Source organism: Ambystoma mexicanum, chromosome 2p (assembly GCF_040938575.1).
Source record: "Ambystoma mexicanum isolate Mex_15411 chromosome 2p, UKY_AmexF1_1, whole genome shotgun sequence".
Lineage (NCBI taxonomy): Eukaryota > Metazoa > Chordata > Amphibia > Caudata > Ambystomatidae > Ambystoma > Ambystoma mexicanum.
In genome coordinates, this window is record NC_090923.1 from 403,247,980 (window position 1) to 403,262,280 (window position 14,301).

The following is a 14,301-nucleotide window of genomic DNA, read 5'->3' on the forward strand; positions in this document are numbered from 1 at the left end:
ATTGGCTTCATGTACACAGTACCCGGTTGGGTGTCCTCTTATCTCTCTGACTACTCTTTCTGCATCTCATTGGACTCTAAGGCCTTCTCCACAACAACCTGCACCTAAAGTATTAGTCATGGCCTGACACCTCTTCAACCTATATTCCTCTTCCCTTTTCAAACACATTTTTTCATTTGGCTTTAACTTTAACCTCTTCACTGATGATACTAGTATATTCTTCACCTTCAACTCTGCTAACACATAACCAACTGCTGCATCTTTGCTCCCTCATGCTAAACTGTTGAAATATGTAAGTTACTATCCGACTGAGTGAACCAGATGATTAAGTTTAAGATTCAACCCAAGATTCAAGACTTGGATGGTTAATAATCATTGAAGACCTGAAAGTCTGCAGCAAGTTTGACACTAGATTTGTCTGTGGAAAAACATTCTGATACACGCTGTGAGGGCAAAATCTTGCCTAAAAGATACAAGGTTGCCCGCCAGGTCATTTGTTTAGACATTAGTTCAAGCCTAGTAGTAAACATGCCATATGTGGTTCACGGGAGACATGGAGAAATCTTGTTCTTAGTTGAACTGGAAAGGAATCTGTTTTTGTACATCTAGGTCTATATATCTCTGGCATACAGCATTTAGCAATGATGGCCAAATCACCCTCCAACCAGAGGAATATCTGGGTATCATCAGCATAGGTATAGAATTCCATTCAATGGTGTATTAATAGTCCTGATAATTATTGCAGGTAGAGAATAAATAACAGCAGGAATTAAAATCCTTGTTATACCCCGCATGTTTACCGGAATCAATGAGATTCAAATAGTGCGAGGACTAACACTTGGAGAAATGATGCAAGCAAATTTAACACCTTACAGAGTAGGACTAGAATAACAAGATGTCCTATAGGTATGATGCCCTGGGCCTTATTGAAGGACAAGAACAGATCCAATAGGGTCAGGGCCTCAACACCCCCATATTTATTAGCCGCTAAATATCACTTTCCATGTAAAGTAGCCTAGTCAAAATGAAAGGTATATCTAAAGCATTAACTAAGCAGGATTTTGCTTTATGGACAACATTTACTGACCTATACTGAGGCATGCATAGGGCACACAAATGTCCATTAGTCAATGCTATTATGTTGATTTGAAAATGTCAAGCAAATATTAAAGACTTCTTTTTTTAAACTGATTTTTTATTGATAGATTGTCTTGCTGCTACTACATTATTATTTTTTTTTTAAATTGCAATTGCTCTTTTAAAGCTTATATCTCAATTCTTAGTTTGTATCCGTTAATTGATTTTATTAGCTTGTAGAAGATTACTTAGCGTATCGGAAGCGCTAAGTAGTACACTTATTGCTTCTAATGCGCTAAATAATCTTCTTCTTGTGTTTTATCACTCCGAAATTTGGTGGCAAATTTAAAACAGAGTTTGTTTCTCTGCACGCGCACTGTTGTGCTGTAGAACTACAACTCCCATGGGCTTTGTAGTCCTTTGCATTATATATTTGCATTCCAGGCGCGAATGTGCCGGAGCGAATAAGCCTAGCATGTCTGTAAAATTATATAGGGGCCAATCGTTGCCTGGGATTCATAGATAGTTTTTCAGCTACTAGATTGTTTTATTTTTTTTTATCGAAATTGCTTTTTTAAAGCTTTTATCTTAATTCCTATTTTGTCCATACATTGATTTTATTAGCTTGTGTACTACTTAGTGCTTCTGACACGCTAAATATTCTTCAATCTTCTTGTTGTGTTTTATTATCCCTAAATTCGGTGGCGATTTAAAACAGAGTTTGTTACTCTGCATGCGCACCATTTCTCTGTAGAACTACAACTCCCTTGGGCTTTGTAGTCCTTTGAATTATATAGTTGCATTCCTGCCTCGAATGCGCCGGCACAAATTCGACCAGTCCGTGTCGGGATGTGCTAGAGTTATCAGACTCTTTATTATCCTCCGGTTATAATGGGATTTGCAGAAGTGTTAGATGCCATTATTGCTGCCAGAAGCAAGTTACACTCCAACTGCCTCACCATGCCGTACCAAGGTATGATGGATATAGGAGACGGTAGTAATAAATATGCAGCAGTTGTGTCAACCACCCTAAAAGGGGATATGCTTATGAACTGTTCCTCCATAACCTCAAACTCTGCCGCCAGGGCTGTCCCGAAACACAAGGATGCTATACAGGCCGGTGGGGGAGAAACCCAGTCATTGCAGACAAAAGAGGTGAAAGAGCTGCCGTTCCTAGAGCTGGAAAGGTACACCATTGGAAAAACCAGACCAAGCTTAATACAACGGATCATACAAACTGATAATGCTCACCGTTCACATTTGGTTACTGTTGGAGTTTCTCCCTCCCGTGAGGTTGCTTATAAGGACCACGAGAGGGAAGGCCCCACAATCCAGTTTAAAGAGTCACAAGAACTAATTAGCCAGAGCATGTCAATAGTAGATCAGCCTCATATACATCCTCAGGGCACCACATTATCTATGGGCCCGGGTGATTTTATTGAAGTTACCCCTGCGAGGGAGAAGAATGTGTCGCATGGGAACACATTACCTACAGAGTGGCCCCTACCAAGCCCCTGAATCTTGCTCTGTTTAATACTAGGTCACTAGTGAAACACACTTTGTATGTCCCTGACTTTATTCTGGAAAAAGACGTGGACATAATGTGCATAACGGAGACATGGCTCTCAGATTCACATGGCCCAGTCATAGAACAAGCAACCCCTCCCGGCTATGTCTTTTTTGGGAAAAAACACGATACATTTCAGGGGGGTGGAGTAGACATTATATGTAAAAAAAAAAAAAATCAAGATGTATGAGGCAAAAGTGGAATGCTAAGGGTGTGATATATTCCACACAAAGAATATCCCCAATCACAATTATAGTATCAACCTTGTAGCACTTTACACCCCTCGGTTTAATTAAGCTCTTACACATCTGCTATCCTGCATGCAAAAAAATAACAGTGCCATAATTCTCCTGGGCAATTTAAGCCTTTGGATAGGGAACCCTAAAGATGGGAAAGCACTGTAACTAGAGAGACTTCTGAACAATGGAAACATTGTAGTTCACAACTACTAACCCACGCACATAAATGGAAATATTTAAGATTGGGTGGACAGCAAGAGTATTTCACTGACAGGAGTCACTGCTATTCCCTGCGTGTGTCTGATCATTCTTCCCTTATGTGTGAGACTCAACTCCTTTTAGGCAGCAACATGAGCTACCATGTAAGGTATCAGTGAGAAACTATCAGGCTATCACATCTGATGATCTTGCGGGAACGTATTAATGCCCTGATGACACAAACAAATGAGTTGGACCACCTAGATGTTCAAATAGAGAGCTATAATAGATACATGACAGCTCTGCTTGATAGACCTGCTCCGATTAAGTCAAGAAGCGTAAGGGATTCTCTGAATAACCAAAAGGGGTTCTCCCCAGAATTGGCACAGCTAAAGACAAATAAAAGACAGGCAGAGCATGACTGGTTTAAGACGAAAAAAACTACAAATAAGGAAGAATGGAAACATTTGGAGAAGGAGTATAACGATAAGATCAAAAAAGCAAAATGTAATCATTACAATGAACAAATAAACAGGGCAGGAAATCAAACGAAGGAACGTTTTAAACTTTATAACATGGGAAAAACCTAAAGTTCTTAATCAGAAAATAAATCCAAAAAAGGAAGACTGTGTATGCGTTCAAAGGGATTTTGCAGACAAGCTTCTGTTTGCTCAGGCTAAAATCAGTAAAGAGCCGGACAGGCTCAAGCTCGTAACAGTGGATGACAGTACAGGAAATGGGCAACAAGATATGTTGGCAGATCAAACACCTTCTGAACCAGGGAGCAAAACCAGGTGGCATCTCCCTGGTTCTTTAGCTTCTCAACCATAACAACTTTAGAAATTGAAGATATTCTTAAGGCTATGCACCCAACAAGTTGCCCAGGAGATCTATCCAAGGTCATCCTGGAACATTATAGGATTTCTGCACCTTTTCTGCGTAGATTTGTAAATGCCTCCTTTAAACATTGTGTTATACCTCAAATCATTAAAGATGTTGCTGTAACCCCACTTCTGAAGAAACAGGGTCTGGACCTGAATGATGATGCAAATTTTCTGCCTATTTCCAATACCCTGTTCTTTCTAAAGCTGGTTGATAAGGTGGCTACCATGCAGCTCCAACGACACATGGCGACCACAGGCACGCTACACAAAAAACAATCAGGTTTTCACTGCTCCCATGCACAGAAAGAGCCTAAATCGACCTACAGACACAGATGCTGACAGTGTTGGAAAAGAGTGGATCAGGGCTGCTGATTTTGCTCGATTTATCAATAGCTTTCTACCTACTGGACCATCAAACTTTGTTGCAGAGACTGTCTGTCACTGGGGGTTTCTCAGGGGAGGCAATAATGTGGATGAGGTCATTTCTGGAGGGACGCAGATCTAGGGTGTATAGGGAAGATGTCTTGTTTGATTTGGAACCCATTGTTTGTGGAGTCCCTCAGAGGGAATGTTTGTCCCCATTGCTCTTTAATATATACATTCAACCTCTCTGTTTGGAGTTGGAGAGATTGGACTTTTTCTTCACTAATTATGCTGATGATTTTCAGCTATCGGAGAAATTAGTGGGAATTATGACCAGGAGAAGTTAAATAGCATCTAACTGGTTATAAAAAATTGGATGACCCTGAATTGGCTGCGTTTAAATGCCAGGAAGACCGAGTTGATGATCTATGGGTCTAAGCAGGCTAGGGAGAACTTGGGCCGGGTCTTTTCCAGTTCCTGATTGAGGGTAGCCAGATTTTCGTGGCTACAAAAGTGAAGACTCTGGGTACCTACATGGAAGCTAATCTGAATGTGAATGCCAATATGGACTATATTGTAAGGAACACCAATTACTACCTTAGAGTACTGAAATTGGTTGGTCCAATGGTTGCAAAGGATAACCATGCAAAACTGGCATGGGCTATCATATTACTGTGCTTGGATTAATGTAACTCTTGTTGGGAGGCACCAGTAAGAATGCTATACAAAAACTGCAAAGAATACAAAATGAAGCAGTGCACACAGTACACCACATGGCCCTGCGAAAACCAGCATTAACTGCCCGGAGAGAGCTGGATTGGCTACCGGTGGCAGCTATGGTACTTTTCAAGTTGCTAATCTTAGGACACAAGTGTATCTTCAGGACTGCCCCCCAATACTTCAAAGAGAAGGTAGTAATCCATCAACCGACTAGGAACATTCGCTCAGCTAAGGCATGTCGCCTCAGAGTAAATTGATTTTAAAAAGCTTGGAGCATCGATCCCGCAAAAGTGTTAAACAGGGTGGAGTGGGGCTTTTTGGAAGCAGTATTAGACAAGGTAGGACTGGGTCCTATCTTCAGGAAGGGGGTTAATCTCCCAAGGCATTGGTCATGGTCAACTCTGAGTACTCCAGATGGTTCGACCTGGGAAGAGGCAACAGACAAGGCTCTTCTCTCTCTCTGCAATACTGTTTGCTCTCTCCTTGCAACCTCATGCCCAGACACTTAGAGCGGACCACCAAGTGGATGGCAGAAAATTTAAGCTAGTCCTCTATGCTGATGACATCCTGCTCCACCTTAAAAACCTATGACATCAATACCCAGGGCCATACATCTAATAGAAAAATATGAGGCACTTTCAGGCTTCAAAATCAATAGATCAAATCCATACTGTTCCCATTACATGAATTTACCCCCAAGAATACCACTAGACTCTCCATATTAAGCCTTGTGATGGGAGATGCCACCCTGCGCTATCTAGGGATCAATCTCACTCGAGAACTATATATGAAGCAAACTTCTCACACCTCCTAACTTGCTTCCACACAGATTTGGCGAGATGGCAGAAGCTCATGATCTCCTGGATGGGGAGACTCAACGCACTTAAAATGGTGTGCCTGCTGAGATTTTTATATCCAATCCAAATGCTCCCATTGAAAATCCCAGAGCCGTTCTTCAGAGAAGTGAAAAGTGCCATTCTGAAATTCCTATGGCAGGGGAAAAAGGCTAGGATACCATACGAAATTCTCATCCTACCCAAGGAAAAAGGAGGAGTGGGTCTCCCTGATTTAAAATTATGTAATAGAGCAGTGCAATTGAGGGTACTGATCCCTCACTTAAGAAGAAGGAAGGAGCTGCAGTGAGTACACCTAGACAATTTTAATCTGGCCCCTGCCCCTGTATTGGAATGGTTGTGGGTCCCCAGAAATAAACTACTCCGAAGACTTTAAAACCACCCCATGCTTGGTACGATATGGGAGATCTGGAAGGAGGGGACAGACATGAAGGGTAACCAGGGAAAGAAGTGGGGTGTCCAAATGTCAAGTGGCCAGTAGTGATCGACAGGTCCTAACAGGTAACTATCAAACATCTGGTGCAAATTCGTGAAAAGGTGTGCAATTGTATAAGGTACAATGCTTCACCAAGCCACAAACCCAGAAACACATTTTGACTTTTGCGGAAATACAGGAAAAGGGGTGGGGTATCCAAATATCATGTAGCCAATAATGTCCAGAGGATCCTAACCGGTAAATAAGGAAAATTTGGTGCAGATTGGTGAAACGGTGTGGAATTGTATAAGGATCAACACCTCGCCAAGCCACAAACTCACAAACACATTTTGACTTTTCTACTTATAGATAGACAATACAAACAATTTTTAAGGTAAGAATACATCCAAGCCAACATTCCTCATCTACATTTCATTGGTGTGACAAAAATACTGGGCAGAATTCTAACTCCAAACATACCATGGTGGCCGTGCAGTCTACTAATACACTTATTGGTATGTGTTTCCGTTAGCTGGCATTTCATTGGTAATGGTTGACTTTTCTCCTTTACCTTGTCCCGTATTCTTTTTGTTCTCTCTGTGTATATATTCCCCCTGATGCCTGCAGGCTCCTGTGCCTCTTACAAGTAAACAAAACATAAATAAATAATACATGGTTGTGTTTAACCACATTCTTAACACACTGATGCTGCAAATGCAATTTGGCAAAAGGAGTGGTCATGCATAAAATCAATGAAGTCATCTTGCATCTTTTGCAATGCTTGTATCCTCCCCATGCATTGATGATATTCCACACCAACATGGAGCAGCAAAATATTTGCACTCTGGCAGTCCTCAAATCTACAGATACTTACAATCTATCATAATGTGTCAATGAACATTTTTCAGAGCATACCAAACAATGTTCATAACTTCCAGCATTAAATTCCTACTGTACCCACTTTCCAAGACATACTTGTGCAGTGAGTGGATGCATGAGTCTTCTATGACCCATAGTAAAACTCTACTCAACATTCAAAACAGATGAAAAAAATCCCAGTAAACCAAATGCTCATAACAGCCAATTCAAAACGTACTCAATTAAAAAACATGAAGATTTATTGACATCTTTTGAAAACAATTTAAAAACCCCAATTACTGTAACATATATACTATATTACACAGGAACACAAAGTACTTTCAAACCACATACTATATTATTGAGAAAATGTTCAAATCATACATTATATAATTGAGAAAATGTTAATTCCTGCTGTGTGTCAGACAAGCTCCAACAGCACGATCATTTGTAGGATTGGTCAGATTTGCCAGTGTTTAATTTCAAACATGTGTTGGTCTTTCATTAGGCCACTCATGCAATTATCAATGTACCAATGGCTTTATTAATCTTACAATTGATTAGTTTACAAGATGTTATTTTTGGAAGAATTACATGACACCATAAATGGCGTTCCATGAAGGAATTTAAGTCACTTTTACAAAACATGAACCATCATTGTCAGCAATGTTGTAACTTTCATATATAATAATTTGTTGCCTCCAACATGTCAAAGGAGAACACCAGGAACCACTTCATCACTTAATATTTTATCAATTACACCTTTTATAATGGTCCTTCACATAGCTCCATGCAGTCTGTGTTGTGCAATATTCAAATTGTAATATTTGAAATGACTGCTCATGTCAGGGTTTAATAGGTATTCATCTCACCTAGTGCATATCAGTAGGAATCACCTGCAACAAATAATTTGCATCTCTCACAAATCTACAAAAAGTAGTATAGTACCATCATTAAAACACATTCATTAATGTTCATTAACAAAGTAAACAGATACAAATATTCCATTCATTTCCCAAATCATGAACACATATGCATCACGCTTTCCAAAAACAGAATAATTATTTATAGTCATATAATCCCATCATCACTGTGGGATATATTGTCCACTCAGCTGTACTATACTACATCACTGTGTTGCAGTGGTGCAAGAAACAGCAAAATAGCTGCCCTGACTCCTGTGCGTGCCAGGATCTCAAAACTGCATTTTTGCAACCACCAGAAAAATGGCTGCACCACCCTGCCACACACATTTCAGGTGGGGCGGAACAGAGTACTCACTGCAGGAATGGGCCAGTGTGCTCTGCAACATTTAACATGGAGTCAACTGAAAGAGGCAGCATTACTTTGCTAAAAACCCAAAATGCCTCTTTAAAATGACACCTTTTTCAACCTTTAAAAGTGCTGCTTGGTGCTAAACTTATCCAGTCCTTATGAACCACTGTGATTAAAAAGCCCTGCAATGCCCAGGATCATCCATTTTGCCTTAGCAGAAGCGGGCCTAATTCTTGAATGACAGCTCAAGGTAAAAGTATCTTTGAAAAATCAACCAGGGGCTTTGTTTTCATTCGGAAACGCGTCTATTTTCTTTGCAAATGTAGCTAGAAATCAGCTGTTCAGAGAAAGACTCTAAATAGATGCCTGTTTAAATATATCCATGCTGCAAAACAACTCCAGCACTCAAGAAAAGAACTATAGCCGCATAAAGTGTGTATTTTCTGAAGATGAAAACTGAATTTAAAGAAATAGTAAAATGTGCTTTTTCTGACTCAAGAGAGAACATTGCCTATTTAAAAGTACATTGTTGTGTGAAGGCCTGCTTACTTAGCAATGTAGAAGGAGTTGTTGCTGCTAAAAGTACACATATAAACTGTTTTGATTCCACAGGTTTTGTTAAGTCAAGATTTATAATGAGAGAATGAAGGCTAAAACTCATAGGCTAAATTGGCAAGCTATAAAAAAAAACTTGCTCTGCCAGTTGGCAGCCTTGAGAAAGGGTGACACCTCATACACTTCTGGCACAAGAAAGCGCTAATTGCTAGCTTAAAAGACTTTGAATGAACCAGGACAATGGAGGTTCACATCCTCATCAGACATTTGTCTTTGCCCCAGGCTGAGACAATAGCAGGTTGGGACACTCGCCGGAGGGGCAATACAAACTTTAATTATGACTGGAAATTCCACTTTGCTTTGCAGGAAGTGACAGTTGACAGCAGTTGGTGGAAAAAGAAAAAACAGATCAAGTGACAATGGACTTCATTTTGGTTTTAAAGGCTATTTTGTAACTTTAAAGGCGTTTAACTTTGCAGCAAGAATTAGGAAAAATATGAAAAGTTTGTAGTTCTAAATCTAATTTTGTGCTCTTTCTTTGAAAACTTGGTAGAACACATTAAAGAAAAAAGAAGAGACCACCCAGAATGAGTCTGCACCCAGTTTAACCAAAAGGTAGTTTAATATATAGAAATGCCACTTCAGATGCACGTGTTTCGTTCCCCTTATAGACCTTCCTCAAATCAGGGCTTAGTTTTTCTAATGCCCCTTATTAGCAGAGAAAATCTGCTCTTCCAATATCGGGTTAGATCCCTTTGCCTAGTTGTCTCGCGTTCAATCGCATGCAGTCGGATGTTCGGACAGGTCTATAAGGGGACCGAAACATGTGTCATCTGAAGGGGCATTTCTATATATTAAACTACCTTTTGTTAAACTGGGCACAGTCTCATTCTGGGTCTCTCTTTCCTCATTAATTTTTTAACATTTAGTCACCAAATCTGATTGACCTTACCCTTCCCGACGTCAATGAAGAACGGATTCGATGAAACTTCACCGCCAACCTCATATCATACATGGTGAATTCTTTCCTAAATCTACTGCAAACTGACATTACTTTTGCCTTCAGCCCAGTTTGTAAATGGTCGTTAGGTGTAGCTATTGACCCCACCTGCACTTGGATACTACTGACTCCCTATGTACACTAAATCCCACTCTGGCCTCTGTTCGTCCTGTTATTTGGGAGACTACTTTGTACTTCACAAACTCAGATATCACTGTGTGAGGGTGTAGCTTAGACCTGAAGCAAGCCACGTACCAACTCAATGTGGTAGACGGTGTAAACTGTGACAACGCAGTGGCGAGTAAAAGCTGCCCAATTGTAGTCCATACTGCATGTCTGTGTTGTGTTCTGTATGCTAGGGGGTGAATGTGGGCCTAGGAGCCTTTGAACCCCACGAGCTAGCAGAACCTAGAACTGTGGTCTACTCTCAAACTGTACTCATTGGCAGTGTTAAATTTGATTAATATTTTTTGGGGGGTGACTGTCGGTCTAGGTGCCTTTGAACCCCATTGGGAAGTGGAACCTTGAATAGTGGCCGACTTCCAACCAGTATGTTTTGGTCTAGTCATTCCCGATTCACACCTCTCGGGGTGACTGCGGGCTGTGGTGCCTTTGAACCCCATCAGGTAGTGGAATCATGTACAGCGCCTTGTGCTTGAGCGGCGTGTGTAGGTCTGGCCAATTTTGGTTTTTCGCCTGCAGGCCACAGTGCCTTTGAACCCTGATAGGTGATGGAACCGAGTATATTGGTTAACTGTAAAGCAATGTTTATGGGTTTGGCCAAATTTGTTTTCCAGCCTTGGGGGTGACCGGGGATCAATGTGCTGTTATACTTTGCTAGAAAGTGGTATGGTGGTTGGATGTTTAATTTATCAATGACCACAAGTTCTGGTAGTCTCCATCCCCTGAACCCACTATGTGCTTTTACTCTGGCCTATGTGCTGTGACAGTTGTTGGACACGCAGCCTTGGAATCTAATTGGACATGACCATTCGAGTGGCACATTCGACTGGGCCACCTTGGTGCCGTATGCTTGAATGATTTTCTGCTTTTTGTGAGATCTGTATGTTTACATTGGTATTCTGAAAGGGATTTGGTGAAACCACATTGGAGGGGCTGATAGCCTGGCATGGGCTCTCTCATTGGCTGCACCTATTTACCATTTTCTGTAAACTGCTGACCATAGTGTGCACTGACTAGTACAACGTGTCCTCAAATTTATTTGAGCTGACATCAGGGATCTCGTTGTTGCACACTTCTTAGTCAACTGGATATATTTATTTGTGTAAAATTGACCATGAGACACTCACTGAGAAGTGGGAATCGCTTGGGTGATACAGCGAAAGGCTTAGTGAAAAGTTCTGCTGTCAAATCACCAAACAGCACTTTACCTTTGCTACCTCCAACCAAAGCATCTCTCCTTTGCATGTCGGTAACTATGCCCTCAGGATTGTTGCCCGCCGACCCAGAAGGGGCACATATTCCCTCTTTATCTCCTCGTCTTGTACTTGGGGAGGGACCTACCCTCATCGTGACCAACGCAGATTTGAATTTGCCTTCATTTACTGTTAAAGATACAAATGACGATGAAGGAAACATAACGTGATCCCCCACTTCGAGTTTACTGTGGTTGTTCATTGAAAGAGGCTCAGAAAGGATTTGTGCACATTGCTGACACCTCAATGCTTGCGCCTGCGATTATGAGTAAGTTGGGAAAACACGTACGGTTATCCCTCGGCCCTTCATCGCCTGCTTCTAGGACCCATGCATTTCGAGAGCAAGTCCACCTTCACCTCCCAGATAAATGTACCTATAAGGAGCCTATGGTAGCTAGAAGCGAAACCCTAGACTTGAGTTATCAAGGGTGTGGAATGAGTGCAGTTCTTTGTCATGGAGATAACTCCAACACTCAATCAGAAGGCATTGGTTCCTTTTGACCAAACCCATTTAGTGATCATGATGTAATAAAAGATGGTTCTGGTCATGTTCCTCCAAAAGCAGTTGATATACCATCTTCAACTCCTGAGGATTCTCCCACAGATAGTTTTACTCACAAACTACACAACTTTCTGGTTATAACGAGAATTCCCAACCTTCTTGATAAAGGCCATGAACTCACTCACTGCTCATTGAGAGAAATGCAGGGTTCACTAGCCTTTATGAAGGGAAAAATTAGAAAACTAGAAGGATATATTAAACTGAGGAACAATCAAAATCCTTCTATGTCAACCAAATAGAAAAAATTATGACATCATTTCAATCAGCCACTGTTTCTTCCTCATCCATTCCCCTAGTAACATCACAGGGAACGCAAACAGATAAAATGGTGAATGACACACATCCACTACAAAGAACATATTCTCAAGCTCTGCAAGGCTCAAATTTTATTGTAACAGAGCAAGGTACCAATGAGCCTATCAATCTTCTGGAGGTGGCTAAATTCCAATATGATCGTCTGCTACAACAGTTGTTTAATGAGCTTTCGAAAACTCAACTCCCAGTAATCTCTGAATCTAAAAATGGAGTGATGGTTATGGTTGAGGAATCAACCCCTCACCCTTATAGTCCATCAGCCGTAATGGACATAATTGACGTTCATACCTCTGCACAGTCCCAATATTCTTCATTGGCGAATCACACAGGCGTGAAAACTGCTGGACAACCAGGGTCGCATTTCATCTCCCGAAAGGCGAAGAAATCATTTTTAGGAGCTCAAAAATGGTCAAACTCCGCCAAAGTTAAGCAGAAAGCCACATCCCAAACCAGAATTATAGTGGAGATACCTTCAACATCTACAAATGAAACCGGTGTTGATCCCTCCACAAAGTCTCGTTCGAATGTAGAGGACTTGGCTCTAAATCTCCTGGAACTGAACGAGGAAAGTAAGAAACACCTACAGATCAAGGCTGTAGGAAATGGTGATGTTCACGCGCCTTCTTCTAAACCACCTGTAAAATCTACAGAAAAGACGCAATCCCAACTACACACCTTTTTCCCAAGTGTAGAAAATAAAAAGGTGGCAATTTCTATAATAGTAGAGGATTGCTGCCAACAAGCACAAAAAAAGTGATACCTTGATACCCTCGATAAACAGCAAAGGCTTTCAGAGGGGTTCTGATCTGGAGAATGTGGAGCCTGGGTTGGATCCGCTTGCATTGAACAAGTCGGTGAGAAAGGTGGAATCTTGTGACAAGGGGGGACCTAACACAGAGGCCAAACTGCCTGTATCTCAGGACAGGGCCCCAAGGGGTCCTGCTACGACAACCAATAGGGACCAAAGCAGAGAACTTGTACAGCAACTCACCTTGCTTACTCAAGCATTAAGTGGTCTAACATGGCTGGATCCACTTATTAAAGTGGCAGCCTCAATGAAGGAGGGTACGTCCACTTCATAACCATCTAGTATTGCACTCTGATCATGGAACTGCTGTGGTATAAGGAATTTCGACGCCTGGCACAAAATGGTGTGGATACAAAACGCACCAGAAATCCTATTTCTACAAGAAACGATGTCTTTGAACGACATTGCTTTAGAAGGCTATGTGTCGTAAAGTGTACAAGCTCGGCAGAACCAGACAGGTCGTCCTAGTGGTGGCATTGCTATTCTTATCAAAAATAGCTTAAGATTTACGGCCAAGCCCTTGGATAAGTCTGATGCCTTACTAATGGTTGAATTGTGTATTACAGGGGATATTATACACACATTTTTGATGGTATCAATTTATTGGAATCCAAAGGCTGGATTGCTGGAAACCACTCTGAAGGCAATAAATCAGAAACTGACCAATGCCTCGCTGATCTATCCACTGCATGAAATTTTGATCGGTGGAGATCTTAATGCATGTCTGGAATTGCTATGCTACTCCTTATTCAAGGAAGGCTCAAAGCAGAGGGAAGCTTTGGACTGAGTTATTTGGAGCCTGGAATATCTATCCAATCTCCCTTTTCTCATAGCCCAACAGCTTCCTGGCAGCATGGCAACTCCCAATCCCTAATTGATTATTTGTTGGCATCGCCAGAGATGTCAGGTCTTCTCGACCCAATGGTAATCTCTAATGTAGGCTTGAGCGATCACAGCTTGCTGGGCACCAGGTTACATCTTGCTCCCAAAACCTTTGAGACATCGATCACTATTGGTCTGGTTGAGAGCGACAGACAAGTTCTTGCTTTATGATGGAACCCAGGCACTTGTTGAAGACTTGTGTTTCTGGTCAACAGGGATCTGTTGGTCTGCACTGACAAGTTGGCATCTTCCGCCTTTTTAGAGAAGGTCCTCAACATCAATCTATTGATGAA